Below are 16,173 nucleotides of genomic sequence, written 5' to 3' on the forward strand. Positions count from 1 at the left end.
GATTTTGGCCTCTAGCTCAGCCGGCACCTAGGGAAACCTACCAAACCTGTGCATTTCTGAAAACTAGAGACCTAGGGGAATCCAAGGAGGGGTGACTTGCGGGGCTCGGACCAGGTTCTGTTACCCAGAATCCTTTGCAAACCTCAAAATTTGGCTAAAAAAACACATGTTCCTCACATTTCTGTGGCAGAAAGTTCTGGAATCTGAGAGGAGCCACAAATTTCCTTCCCCCCAGCGTTCCCCCAAGTCTCCCGATAAAAATGATACCTCACTTGCGTGGGTAGGCCTAGCGCCCGCGACAGGAAACACCCCAAAGCGCAACGTGGACACATCCAAAATTTTGGAAGAAAACAGAGGTGTTTTTTGCGAAGTGCCTACCTGTAGATTTTGGCCTCTAGCTCAGCCGGCACCTAGGGAAACCTACCAAACCTGTGCATTTCTGAAAACTAGAGACCTAGGGGAATCCAAGATGGGGTGACTTGCGGGCCTCGGACCAGGTTCTGTTACCCAGAATCCTTTGCAAACCTCAAAATTTGGCAAAAAAAACACATGTTCCTCACATTTCTGTGGCAGAAAGTTCTGGCATCTGAGAGGAGCCACAAATTTCCTTCCACCCAGCGTTCCCCCAAGTCTCCCGCTAAAAATGATACCTCACTTACTTGGGTAGGCCTAGCGCCCGCGACAGGAAACACCCCAAAGCGCAACGTGGACACATCAAAAATTTTGGAAGAAAACAGAGGTGTTTTTTGCGAAGTGCCTACCTGTAGATTTTGGCCTCTAGCTCAGCCGGCACCTAGGGAAACCTACCAAACCTGTGCATTTCTGAAAACTAGAGACCTAGGGGAATCCAAGGAGGTGTGACTTGCGGGGCTCGGACCAGTTCTGTTACCCAGAATTCTTTGCAAACCTCAAAATTTGGCTAAAAAAACACATGTTCCTCACATTTCTGTGGCAGAAAGTTCTGGAATCTGAGAGGAGCCACAAATTTCCTTCTACCCAGCGTTCCCCCAAGTCTCCCGATAAAAATGATACCTCACTTGCGTGGGTAGGCCTAGCGCCCGCGACAGGAAACACCCCAAAGCGCAACGTGGACACATTAAAAATTTTGGAAGAAAACAGAGGTGTTTTTTGCGAAGTGCCTACCTGTAGATTTTGGCCTCTAGCTCAGCCGGCACCTAGGGAAACCTACCAAACCTGTGCATTTCTGAAAACTAGAGACCTAGGGGAATCCAAGGAGGGGTGACTTGCGGGGCTCGGACCAGGTTCTGTTACCCAGAATCCTTTGCAAACCTCAAAATTTGGCTAAAAAAACACATGTTCCTCACATTTCTATGGCAGAAAGTTCTGGAATCTGAGAGGAGCCACAAATTTCCTTCCCCCCAGCGTTTCCCCAAGTCTCCCGATAAAAATGATACCTCACTTGCGTGGGTAGGCCTAGCGCCCGCGACAGGAAACACCCCAAAGCGCAACGTGGACACATCCAAAATTTTGGAAGAAAACAGAGGTGTTTTTTGCGATGTGCCTACCTGTAGATTTTGGCCTCTAGCTCAGCCGGCACCTAGGGAAACCTACTAAACCTGTGCATTTCTGAAAACTAGAGACCGAGGGGAATCCAAGATGGGGTGGCTTGCGGGGCTCGGACCAGGTTCTGTTACCCAGAATCCATTGCAAACCTCAAAATTTGGCTAAAAAAACACATGTTCCTCACATTTCTGTGGCAGAAAGTTCTGGAATCTGAGAGGAGCCACAAATTTCCTTCCACCCAGCGTTCCCCCAAGTCTCCCGATAAAAATGAAACCTCACTTGCGTGGGTAGGCCTAGCGCCCGCGACAGAAAACACCCTAAAACGCAACGTGGACACATCCAAAATTTTGGAAGAAAACAGAGGTGTTTTTTGCGAAGTGCCTACCTGTAGATTTTGGCCTCTAGCTCAGCCGGCACCTAGGGAAACCTACCAAACCTGTGCATTTCTGAAAACTAGAGACCTAGGGTAATCCAAGATGGGGTGACTTGCGGGGCTCGGACTAGATTCTGTTACCCAGAATCCTTTGCAAACCTCAAAATTTGGCTAAAAAAACACATGTTCCTCACATTTCTGTGGCAGAAAGTTCTGGAACCTGAGAGGAGCCACAAATTTCCTTCCACCCAGCGTTCCCCCAAGTCTCCCGATATAAATGAAACCTCACTTGCGTGGGTAGGCCTAGCGCCCGCGACAGGAAACACCCCAAAGCGCAACGTGGACACAACCAAAATTTTGGAAGAAAACAGAGGTTTTTTTTGCGAAGTGCCTACCTGTAGATTTTGGTCTCTAGCTCAGCCGGCACCTAGGGAAACCTACCAAACCTGTGCATTTCTGAAAACGAGAGACCTAGGGGAATCCAAGATGGGGTGACTTGCGGGGCTCGGACCAGGTTCTGTTACCCAGAATCCTTTGCAAACCTCACAATTTGGCTAAAAAAACACATGTTCCTCACATTTCTGTGGCAGAAAGTTCTGGAATCTGAGAGGAGCCACAAATTTCCTTCCACCCAGCGTTCCCCCAAGTCTCCCGATAAAAATGATACCTCACTTGCGTGGGTAGGCCTAGCGCCCGCGACAGGAAACACCCCAAAGCGCAACGTGGACACATTCAAAATTTTGGAAGAAAACAGAGGTGTTTTTTGCGAAGTGCCTACCTGTAGATTTTGGCCTCTAGCTCAGCCGGCACCTATGGAAACCTACCAAACCTGTGCATTTCTGAAAACTAGAGACCTAGGGGAATCCAAGATGGGGTGACTTGGGGGGCTCGGACCAGGTTCTGTTACCCAGAATCCTTTGCAAACCTCAAAATTTGGCTAAAAATACACATGTTCCTCACATTTCTGTGGCAGAAAGTTCTGGAATCTGAGAGGAGCCACAAATTTCCTTCCACACACCGTTCCCCCAAGTCTCCCGATAAAAATGATACCTCACTTGCGTGGGTAGGCCTAGCGCCCGCGACAGGAAACACCCCAAAGCGCAACGTGGAAACATCCAAAATTTTGGAAGAAAACAGAGGTGTTTTTTGCGAAGTGCCTACCTGTAGATTTTGCCTCTAGCTCAGCCGGCACCTAGGGAAACCTACCAAACCTGTGCATTTCTGAAAACTAGAGACCTAGGGGAATCCAAGATGGGGTGACTTGCGGGGCTCGGACCAGGTTCTGTTACCCAGAATCCTTTGCAAACCTCAAAATTTGGCTAAAAAAACACATGTTCCTCACATTTCTGTGGCAGAAAGTTCTGGAATCTGAGAGGAGCCACAAATTTCCTTCCACCCAGCGTTCCCCAAAGTCTCCCGATAAAAATGATACCTCACTTGCGTGGGTAGGCCTAGCGCCCGCGACAGGAAACACCCCAAAGCGCAACGTGGACACATTAAAAATTTTGGAAGAAAACAGAGGTGTTTTTTGCGAAGTGCCTACCTGTAGATTTTGGCCTCTAGCTCAGCCGGCACCTAGGGAAACCTACCAAACCTGTGCATTTCTGAAAACTAGAGACCTAGGGGAATCCAAGATGGGGTGACTTGCGGGGCTCGGACCAGGTTCTGTTACCCATAATCCTTTGCAAACCTCAAAATTTGGCTAAAAAAACACATGTTCCTCACATTTCTGTGGCAGAAAGTTCTGGAATCTGAGAGGAGCCACAAATTTCCTTCTACCCAGCGTTCCCCCAAGTCTCCCGATAAAAATGATACCTCACTTGCGTGGGTAGGCCTAGCGCCCGCGACAGGAAACACCCCAAAGCGCAACGTGGACACATTAAAAATTTTGGAAGAAAACAGAGGTGTTTTTTGCGAAGTGCCTACCTGTAGATTTTGGCCTCTAGCTCAGCCGGCACCTAGGGAAACCTACCAAACCTGTGCATTTCTGAAAACTAGAGACCTAGGGGAATCCAAGGAGGGGTGACTTGCGGGGCTCGGACCAGGTTCTGTTACCCAGAATCCTTTGCAAACCTCAAAATTTGGCTAAAAAAACACATGTTCCTCACATTTCTGTGGCAGAAAGTTCTGGAATCTGAGAGGAGCCACAAATTTCCTTCCCCCCAGCGTTCCCCCAAGTCTCCCGATAAAAATGATACCTCACTTGCATGGGTAGGCCTAGCGCCCGCGACAGGAAACACCCCAAAGCGCAACGTGGACACATCCAAAATTTTGGAAGAAAACAGAGGTGTTTTTTGCGAAGTGCCTACCTGTAGATTTTGGCCTCTAGCTCAGCCGGCACCTAGGGAAACCTACCAAACCTGTGCATTTCTGAAAACTAGAGACCTAGGGGAATCCAAGATGGGGTGACTTGCGGGGCTCGGACCAGGTTCTGTTACCCAGAATCCTTTGCAAACCTCAAAATTTGGCAAAAAAAACACATGTTCCTCACATTTCTGTGGCAGAAAGTTCTGGCATCTGAGAGGAGCCACAAATTTCCTTCCACCCAGCGTTCCCCCAAGTCTCCCGATAAAAATGATACCTCACTTACTTGGGTAGGCCTAGCGCCCGCGACAGGAAACACCCCAAAGCGCAACGTGGACACATCAAAAATTTTGGAAGAAAACAGAGGTGTTTTTTGCGAAGTGCCTATCTGTAGATTTTTGCCTCTAGCTCAGCCGGCACCTAGGGAAACCTACCAAACCTGTGCATTTCTGAAAACTAGAGACCTAGGGGAATCCAAGGAGGTGTGACTTGCGGGGCTCGGACCAGGTTCTGTTACCCAGAATTCTTTGCAAACCTCAAAATTTGGCTAAAAAAACACATGTTCCTCACATTTCTGTGGCAGAAAGTTCTGGAATCTGAGAGGAGCCACAAATTTCCTTCTACCCAGCGTTCCCCCAAGTCTCCCGATAAAAATGATACCTCACTTGCGTGGGTAGGCATAGCGCCCGCGACAGGAAACACCCCAAAGCGCAACGTGGACACATTAAATATTTTGGAAGAAAACAGAGGTGTTTTTTGCGAAGTGCCTACCTGTAGATTTTGGCCTCTAGCTCAGCCGGCACCGAGGGAAACCTACCAAATCTGTGCATTTCTGAAAACTAGAGACCTAGGGGAATCCAAGATGGGGTGACTTGCGGGGCTCGGTCCAGGTTCTATTACCCAGAATCTTTGCAAACCTCAAAATTTGGCAAAAAAAACACATGTTCCTCACATTTCTGTGGCAGAAAGTTCTGGCATCTGAGAGGAGCCACAAATTTCCTTCCACCCAGCGTTCCCCCAAGTCTCCCGATAAAAATGATACCTCACTTACTTGGGTAGGCCTAGCGCCCGCGACAGGAAACACCCCAAAGCGCAACGTGGACACATCAAAAATTTTGGAAGAAAACAGAGGTGTTTTTTGCGAAGTGCCTACCTGTAGATTTTGGCCTCTAGCTCAGCCGGCACCTAGGGAAACCTACCAAACCTGTGCATTTCTGAAAACTAGAGACCTAGGGGAATCCAAGGAGGTGTGACTTGCGGGGCTCGGACCAGGTTCTGTTACCCAGAATTCTTTGCAAACCTCAAAATTTGGCTAAAAAAACACATGTTCCTCACATTTCTGTGGCAGAAAGTTCTGGAATCTGAGAGGAGCCACAAATTTCCTTCTACCCAGCGTTCCCCCAAGTCTCCCGATAAAAATGATACCTCACTTGCGTAGGTAGGCCTAGCGCCCGCGACAGGAAACACCCCAAAGCGCAACGTGGACACATTAAAAATTTTGGAAGAAAACAGAGGTGTTTTTTGCGAAGTGCCTACCTGTAGATTTTGGCCTCTAGCTCAGCCGGCACCTAGGGAAACCTACCAAACCTGTGCATTTCTGAAAACTAGAGACCTAGGGGAATCCAAGGAGGGGTGACTTGCGGGGCTCGGACCAGGTTCTGTTACCCAGAATCCTTTGCAAACCTCAAAATTTGGCTAAAAAAACACATGTTCCTCACATTTCTATGGCAGAAAGTTCTGGAATCTGAGAGGAGCCACAAATTTCCTTCCCCCCAGCGTTTCCCCAAGTCTCCCGATAAAAATGATACCTCACTTGCGTGGGTAGGCCTAGCGCCCGCGACAGGAAACACCCCAAAGCGCAATGTGGACACATCCAAAATTTTGGAAGAAAACAGAGGTGTTTTTTGCGATGTGCCTACCTGTAGATTTTGGCCTCTACCTCAGCCGGCACCTAGGGAAACCTACTAAACCTGTGCATTTCTGAAAACTAGAGACCGAGGGGAATCCAAGATGGGGTGGCTTGCGGGGCTCGGACCAGGTTCTGTTACCCAGAATCCATTGCAAACCTCAAAATTTGGCTAAAAAAACACATGTTCCTCACATTTCTGTGGCAGAAAGTTCTGGAATCTGAGAGGAGCCACAAATTTCCTTCCACCCAGCGTTCCCCCAAGTCTCCCGATAAAAATGAAACCTCACTTGCGTGGGTAGGCCTAGCGCCCGCGACAGGAAACACCCCAAAGCGCAACGTGGACACAACCAAAATTTTGGAAGAAAACAGAGGTTTTTTTTGCGAAGTGCCTACCTGTAGATTTTGGTCTCTAGCTCAGCCGGCACCTAGGGAAACCTACCAAACCTGTGCATTTCTGAAAACGAGAGACCTAGGGGAATCCAAGATGGGGTGACTTGCGGGGCTCGGACCAGGTTCTGTTACCCAGAATCCTTTGCAAACCTCACAATTTGGCTAAAAAAACACATGTTCCTCACATTTCTGTGGCAGAAAGTTCTGGAATCTGAGAGGAGCCACAAATTTCCTTCCACCCAGCGTTCCCCCAAGTCTCCCGATAAAAATGATACCTCACTTGCGTGGGTAGGCCTAGCGCCCGCGACAGGAAACACCCCAAAGCGCAACGTGGACACATTCAAAATTTTGGAAGAAAACAGAGGTGTTTTTTGCGAAGTGCCTACCTGTAGATTTTGGCCTCTAGCTCAGCCGGCACCTAGGGAAACCTACCAAACCTGTGCATTTCTGAAAACTAGAGACCTAGGGGAATCCAAGATGGGGTGACTTGCGAGGCTCGGACCAGATTCTGTTACCCAGAATCCTTTGCAAACCTCAGAATTTGGCTAAAAAAACACATGTTCCTCACATTTCTGTGGCAGAAAGTTCTGGAATCTGAGAGGAGCCACAAATTTCCTTCCACCCAGCGTTCCCCCAAGTCTCCCGATAAAAATGAAACCTCACTTGCGTGGGTAGGCCTAGCGCCCGCGACAGGAAACACCCCAAAGCGCAACGTGGACACAACCAAAATTTTGGAAGAAAACAGAGGTTTTTTTTTGCGAAGTGCCTACCTGTAGATTTTGGTCTCTAGCTCAGCCGGCACCTAGGGAAACCTACCAAACCTGTGCATTTCTGAAAACGAGAGACCTAGGGGAATCCAAGATGGGGTGACTTGCGGGGCTCGGACCAGGTTCTGTTACCCAGAATCCTTTGCAAACCTCACAATTTGGCTAAAAAAACACATGTTCCTCACATTTCTGAAGCAGAAAGTTCTGGAATCTGAGAGGAGCCACAAATTTCCTTTCACCCAGCGTTCCCCCAAGTCTCCCGATAAAAATGATACCTCACTTGCGTGGGTAGGCCTAGCGCCCGCGACAGGAAACACCCCAAAGCGCAACGTGGACCCATTCAAAATTTTGGAAGAAAACAGAGGTGTTTTTTGCGAAGTGTCTACCTGTAGATTTTGGCCTCTAGCTCAGCCGGCACCTAGGGAAACCTACCAAACCTGTGCATTTCTGAAAACTAGAGACCTAGGGGAATCCAAGATGGGGTGACTTGGGGGGCTCGGACCAGGTTCTGTTACCCAGAATCCTTTGCAAACCTCAAAATTTGGCTAAAAATACACATGTTCCTCACATTTCTGTGGCAGAAAGTTCTGGAATCTGAGAGGAGCCACAAATTTCCTTCCACACACCGTTCCCCCAAGTCTCCCGATAAAAATGATACCTCACTTGCGTGGGTAGGCCTAGCGCCCGCGACAGGAAACACCCCAAAGCGCAACGTGGACACATTCAAAATTTTGGAAGAAAACAGAGGTGTTTTTTGCGAAGTGCCTACCTGTAGATTTTGGCCTCTAGCTCAGCCGGTACCTAGGGAAACCTACCAAACCTGTGCATTTCTGAAAACTAGAGACCTAGAGGAATCCAAGATGGGGTGACTTGCGGTGCTCGGACCAGGTTCTGTTACCCAGAATCCTTTGCAAACCTCAAAATTTGGCTAAAAAAACACATGTTCCTCACATTTCTGTGGCAGAAAGTTCTGGAATCTGAGAGGAGCCACAAATTTCCTTCCACCCAGCGTTCCCCCAAGTCTCCCGATAAAAATGATACCTCACTTGCGTTGGTAGGCCTAGCGCCCGCGACAGGAAACACCCCAAAGCGCAACGTGGACACATCCAAAATTTTGGAAGAAAACAGAGGTGTTTTTTGCGAAGTGCCTACCTGTAGATTTTGGCCTCTAGCTCAGCCGGCACCTAGGGAAACCTACCAAACCTGTGCATTTCTGAAAACTAGAGACCTAGGGAAATCCAAGATGGGGTGACTTGGGGGGCTCGGACCAGGTTCTGTTACCCAGAATCCTTTGCAAACCTCAAAATTTGGCTAAAAATACACATGTTCCTCACATTTCTGTGGCAGAAAGTTCTGGAATCTGAGAGGAGCCACAAATTTCCTTCCACACACCGTTCCCCCAAGTCTCCCGATAAAAATGATACCTCACTTGCGTGGGTAGGCCTAGCGCCCGCGACAGGAAACACCCCAAAGCGCAACATGGACACATCCAAAATTTTGGAAGAAAACAGAGGTGTTTTTTGCGAAGTGCCTACCTGTAGATTTTGGCCTCTAGCTCAGCCGGCACCTAGGGAAACCTACCAAACCTGTGCATTTCTGAAAACTAGAGACCTAGGGGAATCCAAGATGGGGTGACTTGGGGGGCTCGGACCAGGTTCTGTTACCCAGAATCCTTTGCAAACCTCAAAATTTGGCTAAAAATACACATGTTCCTCACATTTCTGTGGCAGAAAGTTCTGGAATCTGAGAGGAGCCACAAATTTCCTTCCACACACCGTTCCCCCAAGTCTCCCGATAAAAATGATACCTCACTTGCGTGGGTAGGCCTAGCGCCCGCGACAGGAAACACCCCAAAGCGCAACGTGGACACATCAAAAATTTTGGAAGAAAACAGAGGTGTTTTTTGCGAAGTGCCTACCTGTAGATTTTGGCCTATAGCTCAGCCGGCACCTAGGGAAACCTACCAAACCTGTGCATTTCTGAAAACTAGAGACCTAGGGGAATCCAAGATGGGGTGACTTGCGGGGCTCGGACCAGGTTCTGTTACCCAGAATCCTTTGCAAACCTCAAAATTTGGCTAAAAAAACACATGTTCCTCACATTTCTGTGGCAGAAAGTTCTGGAATCTGAGAGGAGCCACAAATTTCCTTCCTCCCAGCGTTCCCCCAAGTCTCCCGATAAAAATGATACCTCACTTGCATGGGAAGGCCTAGCGCCCGCGACAGGAAACACCCCAAAGCGCAACGTGGACACATCCAAAATTTTGGAAGAAAACAGAGGTGTTTTTTGCGAAGTGCCTACCTGTAGATTTTGGCCTCTAGCTCAGCCGGCACCTAGGGAAACCTACCAAACCTGTGCATTTCTGAAAACTAGAGACCTAGGGGAATCCAAGATGGGGTGACTTGCGGTGCTCGGACCAGGTTCTGTTACCCAGAATCCTTTGCAAACCTCAAAATTTGGCTAAAAATACACATGTTCCTCACATTTCTGTGGCAGAAAGTTCTGGAATCTGAGAGGAGCCACAAATTTCCTTCCACACACCGTTCCCCAAGTCTCCCGATAAAAATGATACCTCACTTGCGTGGGTAGGCCTATCGCCCGCGACAGGAAACACCCCAAAGCGCAACGTGGACACATCCAAAATTTTGGAAGAAAACAGAGGTGTTTTTTGCGAAGTGCCTACCTGTAGATTTTGGCCTCTAGCTCAGCCGGCACCTAGGGAAACCTACCAAACCTGTGCATTTCTGAAAACTAGAGACGTAGGGGAATCCAAGATGGGGTGACTTGCGGGGCTCGGACCAGGTTCTGTTACCCAGAATCCTTTGCAAACCTCAAAATTTGGCTAAAAAAACACATGTTCCTCACATTTCTGTGGCAGAAAGTTCTGGAATCTGAGAGGAGCCACGAATTTCCTTCTACCCAGCGTTCCCCCAAGTCTCCCGATAAAAATGATACCTCACTTGCATGGGTAGGCCTAGCGCCCGCGACAGGAGACACCCCAAAGCGAAACGTGGACACATCCAAAATTTTGGAAGAAAACAGAGGTGTTTTTTGCGAAGTGCCTACCTGTAGATTTTGGCCTCTAGCTCAGCCGGCACCTAGGGAAACCTACCAAACCTGTGCATTTCTGAAAACTAGAGACCTAGGGGAATCCAAGATGGGGTGACTTGCGGGGCTCGGACAAGGTTCTGTTACCCAGAATCCTTTGCAAACCTCAAAATTTGGCTAAAAAAACACATGTTCCTCACATTTCTGTGGCAGAAAGTTCTGGAATCTGAGAGGAGCCACAAATTTCCTTCCACCCAGCGTTCCCCCAAGTCTCCCGATAAAAATGATACCTCACTTGCGTGGGTAGGCCTAGCGCCCGCGACAGGAAACACCCCAAAGCGCAACGTGGACACATTCAAAATTTTGGAAGAAAACAGAGGTGTTTTTTGCGAAGTGCCTACCTGTAGATTTTGGCCTCTAGCTCAGCCGGCACCTAGGGAAACCTACCAAACCTGTGCATTTCTGAAAACTAGAGACCTAGGGGAATCCAAGATGGGGTGACTTGGGGGGCTCGGACCAGGTTCTGTTACCCAGAATCCTTTGCAAACCTCAAAATTTGGCTAAAAATACACATGTTCCTCACATTTCTGTGGCAGAAAGTTCTGGAATCTGAGAGGAGCCACAAATTTCCTTCCACACACCATTCCCCCAAGTCTCCCGATAAAAATGATACCTCACTTGCGTGGGTAGGCCTAGCGCCCGCGACAGGAAACACCCCAAAGCGCAACGTGGACACATCCAAAATTTTGGAAGAAAACAGAGGTGTTTTTTGCGAAGTGCCTACCTGTAGATTTTGGCCTCTAGCTCAGCCGGCACCTAGGGAAACCTACCAAACCTGTGCATTTCTGAAAACTAGAGACCTAGGGGAATCCAAGATGGGGTGACTTGCGGGGCTCAGACCAGGTTCTGTTACCCAGAATCCTTTGCAAACCTCAAAATTTGGCTAAAAAAACACATGTTCCTCACATTTCTGTGGCAGAAAGTTCTGGAATCTGAGAGGAGCCACAAATTTCCTTCCACCCAGCGTTCCCCCAAGTCTCCCGATAAAAATGATACCTCACTTGCGTGGGTAGGCCTAGCGCCCGCGACAGGAAACACCCCAAAGCGCAACGTGGACACATTAAAAATTTTGGAAGAAAACAGAGGTGTTTTTTGCGAAGTGCCTACCTGTAGATTTTGGCCTCTAGCTCAGCCGGCACCTAGGGAAACCTACCAAACCTGTGCATTTCTGAAAACTAGAGACCTAGGGGAATCCAAGATGGGGTGACTTGCGGGGCTCGGACCAGGTTCTGTTACCCAGAATCCTTTGCAAACCTCAAAATTTGGCTAAAAAAACACATGTTCCTCACATTTCTGTGGCAGAAAGTTCTGGAATCTGAGAGGAGCCACAAATTTCCTTCTACCCAGCGTTCCCCCAAGTCTCCCGATAAAAATGATACCTCACTTGCGTGGGTAGGCCTAGCGCACGCGACAGGAAACACCCCAAAGCGCAACATGGACACATCCAAAATTTTGGAAGAAAACAGAGGTACTTTTTTGCGAAGTGCCTACCTGTAGATATTGGCCTCTAGCTCAGCCGGCACCTAGGGAAACCTGCCAAACCTGTGCATTTCTGAAAACTAGAGATCTAGGGGAATCCAAGATGGGGTGACTTGCGGGGCTCGGACCAGGTTCTGTTACCCAGAATCCTTTGCAAACCTCAAAATTTGGCTAAAAAAACACATGTTCCTCACATTTCTGTGGCAGAAAGTTCTGGCATCTGAGAGGAGCCACAAATTTCCTTCCACCCAGCGTTCCCCCAAGTCTCCCGATAAAAATGATACCTCACTTGCGTGGGTAGGCCTAGCGCCCGCGACAGGAAACACCCCAAAGCGCAACGTGGACACATCAAAAATTTTGGAGGAAAACAGAGGTGTTTTTTGCGAAGTGCCTACCTGTAGATTTTGGCCTCTAGCTCAGCCGGTACCTAGGGAAACCTACCAAACCTGTGCATTTCTGAAAACTAGAGACCTAGGGGAATCCAAGGAGGTGTGACTTGCGGGGCTCGGACCAGGTTCTGTTACCCAGAATTCTTTGCAAACCTCAAAATTTGGCTAAAAAAACACATGTTCCTCACATTTCTGTGGCAGAAAGTTCTGGAATCTGAGAGGAGCCACAAATTTCCTTCCCCCCAGCGTTCCCCCAAGTCTCCCGATAAAAATGATACCTCACTTGCGTGGGTAGGCCTAGCGCCCGCGACAGGAAACACCCCAAAGCGCAACGTGGACACATCCAAAATTTTGGAAGAAAACAGAGGTGTTTTTTGCGAAGTGCCTACCTGTAGATTTTGGCCTCTAGCTCAGCCGGCACCTAGGGAAACCTACCAAACCTGTGCATTTCTGAAAACTAGAGACCTAGGGGAATCCAAGATGGGGTGACTTGCGGGGCTCGGACCAGGTTCTGTTACCCAGAATCCTTTGCAAACCTCAAAATTTGGCAAAAAAAACACATGTTCCTCACATTTCTGTGGCAGAAAGTTCTGGCATCTGAGAGGAGCCACAAATTTCCTTCCACCCAGCGTTCCCCCAAGTCTCCCGATAAAAATGATACCTCACTTACTTGGGTAGGCCTAGCGCCCGCGACAGGAAACACCCCAAAGCGCAACGTGTACACATCAAAAATTTTGGAAGAAAACAGAGGTGTTTTTTGCGAAGTGCCTACCTGTAGATTTTGGCCTCTAGCTCAGCCGGCACCTAGGGAAACGTACCAAACCTGTGCATTTCTGAAAACTAGAGACCTAGGGGAATCCAAGATGGGGTGACTTGGGGGGCTCGGACCAGGTTCTGTTACCCAGAATCCTTTGCAAACCTCAAAATTTGGCTAAAAATACACATGTTCCTCACATTTCTGTGGCAGAAAGTTCTGGAATCTGAGAGGAGCCACAAATTTCCTTCCACACACCGTTCCCCCAAGTCTCCCGATAAAAATGATACCTCACTTGCGTGGGTAGGCCTAGCGCCCGCGACAGGAAACACCCCAAAGCGCAACATGGACACATCCAAAATTTTGGAAGAAAACAGAGGTGTTTTTTGCGAAGTGCCTACCTGTAGATTTTGGCCTCTAGCTCAGCCGGCACCTAGGGAAACCTACCAAACCTGTGCATTTCTGAAAACTAGAGACCTAGGGGAATCCAAGATGGGGTGACTTGGGGGGCTCGGACCAGGTTCTGTTACCCAGAATCCTTTGCAAACCTCAAAATTTGGCTAAAAATACACATGTTCCTCACATTTCTGTGGCAGAAAGTTCTGGAATCTGAGAGGAGCCACAAATTTCCTTCCACACACCGTTCCCCCAAGTCTCCCGATAAAAATGATACCTCACTTGCGTGGGTAGGCCTAGCGCCCGCGACAGGAAACACCCCAAAGCGCAACGTGGACACATCAAAAATTTTGGAAGAAAACAGAGGTGTTTTTTGCGAAGTGCCTACCTGTAGATTTTGGCCTCTAGCTCAGCCGGCACCTAGGGAAACCTACCAAACCTGTGCATTTCTGAAAACTAGAGACCTAGGGGAATCCAAGATGGGGTGACTTGCGGGGCTCGGACCAGGTTCTGTTACCCAGAATCCTTTGCAAACCTCAAAATTTGGCTAAAAAAACACATGTTCCTCACATTTCTGTGGCAGAAAGTTCTGGAATCTGAGAGGAGCCACAAATTTCCTTCCACCCAGCGTTCCCCCAAGTCTCCCGATAAAAATGATACCTCACTTGCATGGGAAGGCCTAGCGCCCGCGACAGGAAACACCCCAAAGCGCAACGTGGACACATCCAAAATTTTGGAAGAAAACAGAGGTGTTTTTTGCGAAGTGCCTACCTGTAGATTTTGGCCTCTAGCTCAGCCGGCACCTAGGGAAACCTACCAAACCTGTGCATTTCTGAAAACTAGAGACCTAGGGGAATCCAAGATGGGGTGACTTGGGGGGCTCGGACCAGGTTCTGTTACCCAGAATCCTTTGCAAACCTCAAAATTTGGCTAAAAATACACATGTTCCTCACATTTCTGTGGCAGAAAGTTCTGGAATCTGAGAGGAGCCACAAATTTCCTTCCACACACCGTTCCCCCAAGTCTCCCGATAAAAATGATACCTCACTTGCGTGGGTAGGCCTAGCGCCCGCGACAGGAAACACCCCAAAGCGCAACATGGACACATCCAAAATTTTGGAAGAAAACAGAGGTGTTTTTTGCGAAGTGCCTACCTGTAGATTTTGGCCTCTAGCTCAGCCGGCACCTAGGGAAACCTACCAAACCTGTGCATTTCTGAAAACTAGAGACCTAGGGGAATCCAAGATGGGGTGACTTGGGGGGCTCGGACCAGGTTCTGTTACCCAGAATCCTTTGCAAACCTCAAAATTTGGCTAAAAATACACATGTTCCTCACATTTCTGTGGCAGAAAGTTCTGGAATCTGAGAGGAGCCACAAATTTCCTTCCACACACCGTTCCCCCAAGTCTCCCGATAAAAATGATACCTCACTTGCGTGGGTAGGCCTAGCGCCCGCGACAGGAAACACCCCAAAGCGCAACGTGGACACATCAAAAATTTTGGAAGAAAACAGAGGTGTTTTTTGCGAAGTGCCTACCTGTAGATTTTGGCCTCTAGCTCAGCCGGCACCTAGGGAAACCTACCAAACCTGTGCATTTCTGAAAACTAGAGACCTAGGGGAATCCAAGATGGGGTGACTTGCGGGGCTCGGACCAGGTTCTGTTACCCAGAATCCTTTGCAAACCTCAAAATTTGGCTAAAAAAACACATGTTCCTCACATTTCTGTGGCAGAAAGTTCTGGAATCTGAGAGGAGCCACAAATTTCCTTCCACCCAGCGTTCCCCCAAGTCTCCCGATAAAAATGATACCTCACTTGCATGGGAAGGCCTAGCGCCCGCGACAGGAAACACCCCAAAGCGCAACGTGGACACATCCAAAATTTTGGAAGAAAACAGAGGTGTTTTTTGCGAAGTGCCTACCTGTAGATTTTGGCCTCTAGCTCAGCCGGCACCTAGGGAAACCTACCAAACCTGTGCATTTCTGAAAACTAGAGACCTAGGGGAATCCAAGATGGGGTGACTTGCGGTGCTCGGACCAGGTTCTGTTACCCAGAATCCTTTGCAAACCTCAAAATTTGGCTAAAAATACACATGTTCCTCACATTTCTGTGGCAGAAAGTTCTGGAATCTGAGAGGAGCCACAAATTTCCTTCCACACACCGTTCCCCCAAGTCTCCCGATAAAAATGATACCTCACTTGCGTGGGTAGGCCTATCGCCCGCGACAGGAAACACCCCAAAGCGCAACGTGGACACATCCAAAATTTTGGAAGAAAACAGAGGTGTTTTTTGCGAAGTGCCTACCTGTAGATTTTGGCCTCTAGCTCAGCCGGCACCTAGGGAAACCTACCAAACCTGTGCATTTCTGAAAACTAGAGACGTAGGGGAATCCAAGATGGGGTGACTTGCGGGGCTCGGACCAGGTTCTGTTACCCAGAATCCTTTGCAAACCTCAAAATTTGGCTAAAAAAACACATGTTCCTCACATTTCTGTGGCAGAAAGTTCTGGAATCTGAGAGGAGCCACAAATTTCCTTCCACCCAGCGTTCCCCCAAGTCTCCCGATAAAAATGATACCTCACTTGCGTGGGTAGGCCTAGCGCCCGCGACAGGAAACACCCCAAAGCGCAACGTGGACACATCAAAAATTTTGGAGGAAAACAGAGGTGTTTTTTGCGAAGTGCCTACCTGTAGATTTTGGCCTCTAGCTCAGCCGGTACCTAGGGAAACCTACCAAACCTGTGCATTTCTGAAAACTAGAGACCTAGGGGAATCCAAGGAG

This window comes from Pleurodeles waltl, chromosome 7 (assembly GCF_031143425.1).
Source record: "Pleurodeles waltl isolate 20211129_DDA chromosome 7, aPleWal1.hap1.20221129, whole genome shotgun sequence".
In the NCBI taxonomy this organism is placed as follows: domain Eukaryota; kingdom Metazoa; phylum Chordata; class Amphibia; order Caudata; family Salamandridae; genus Pleurodeles; species Pleurodeles waltl.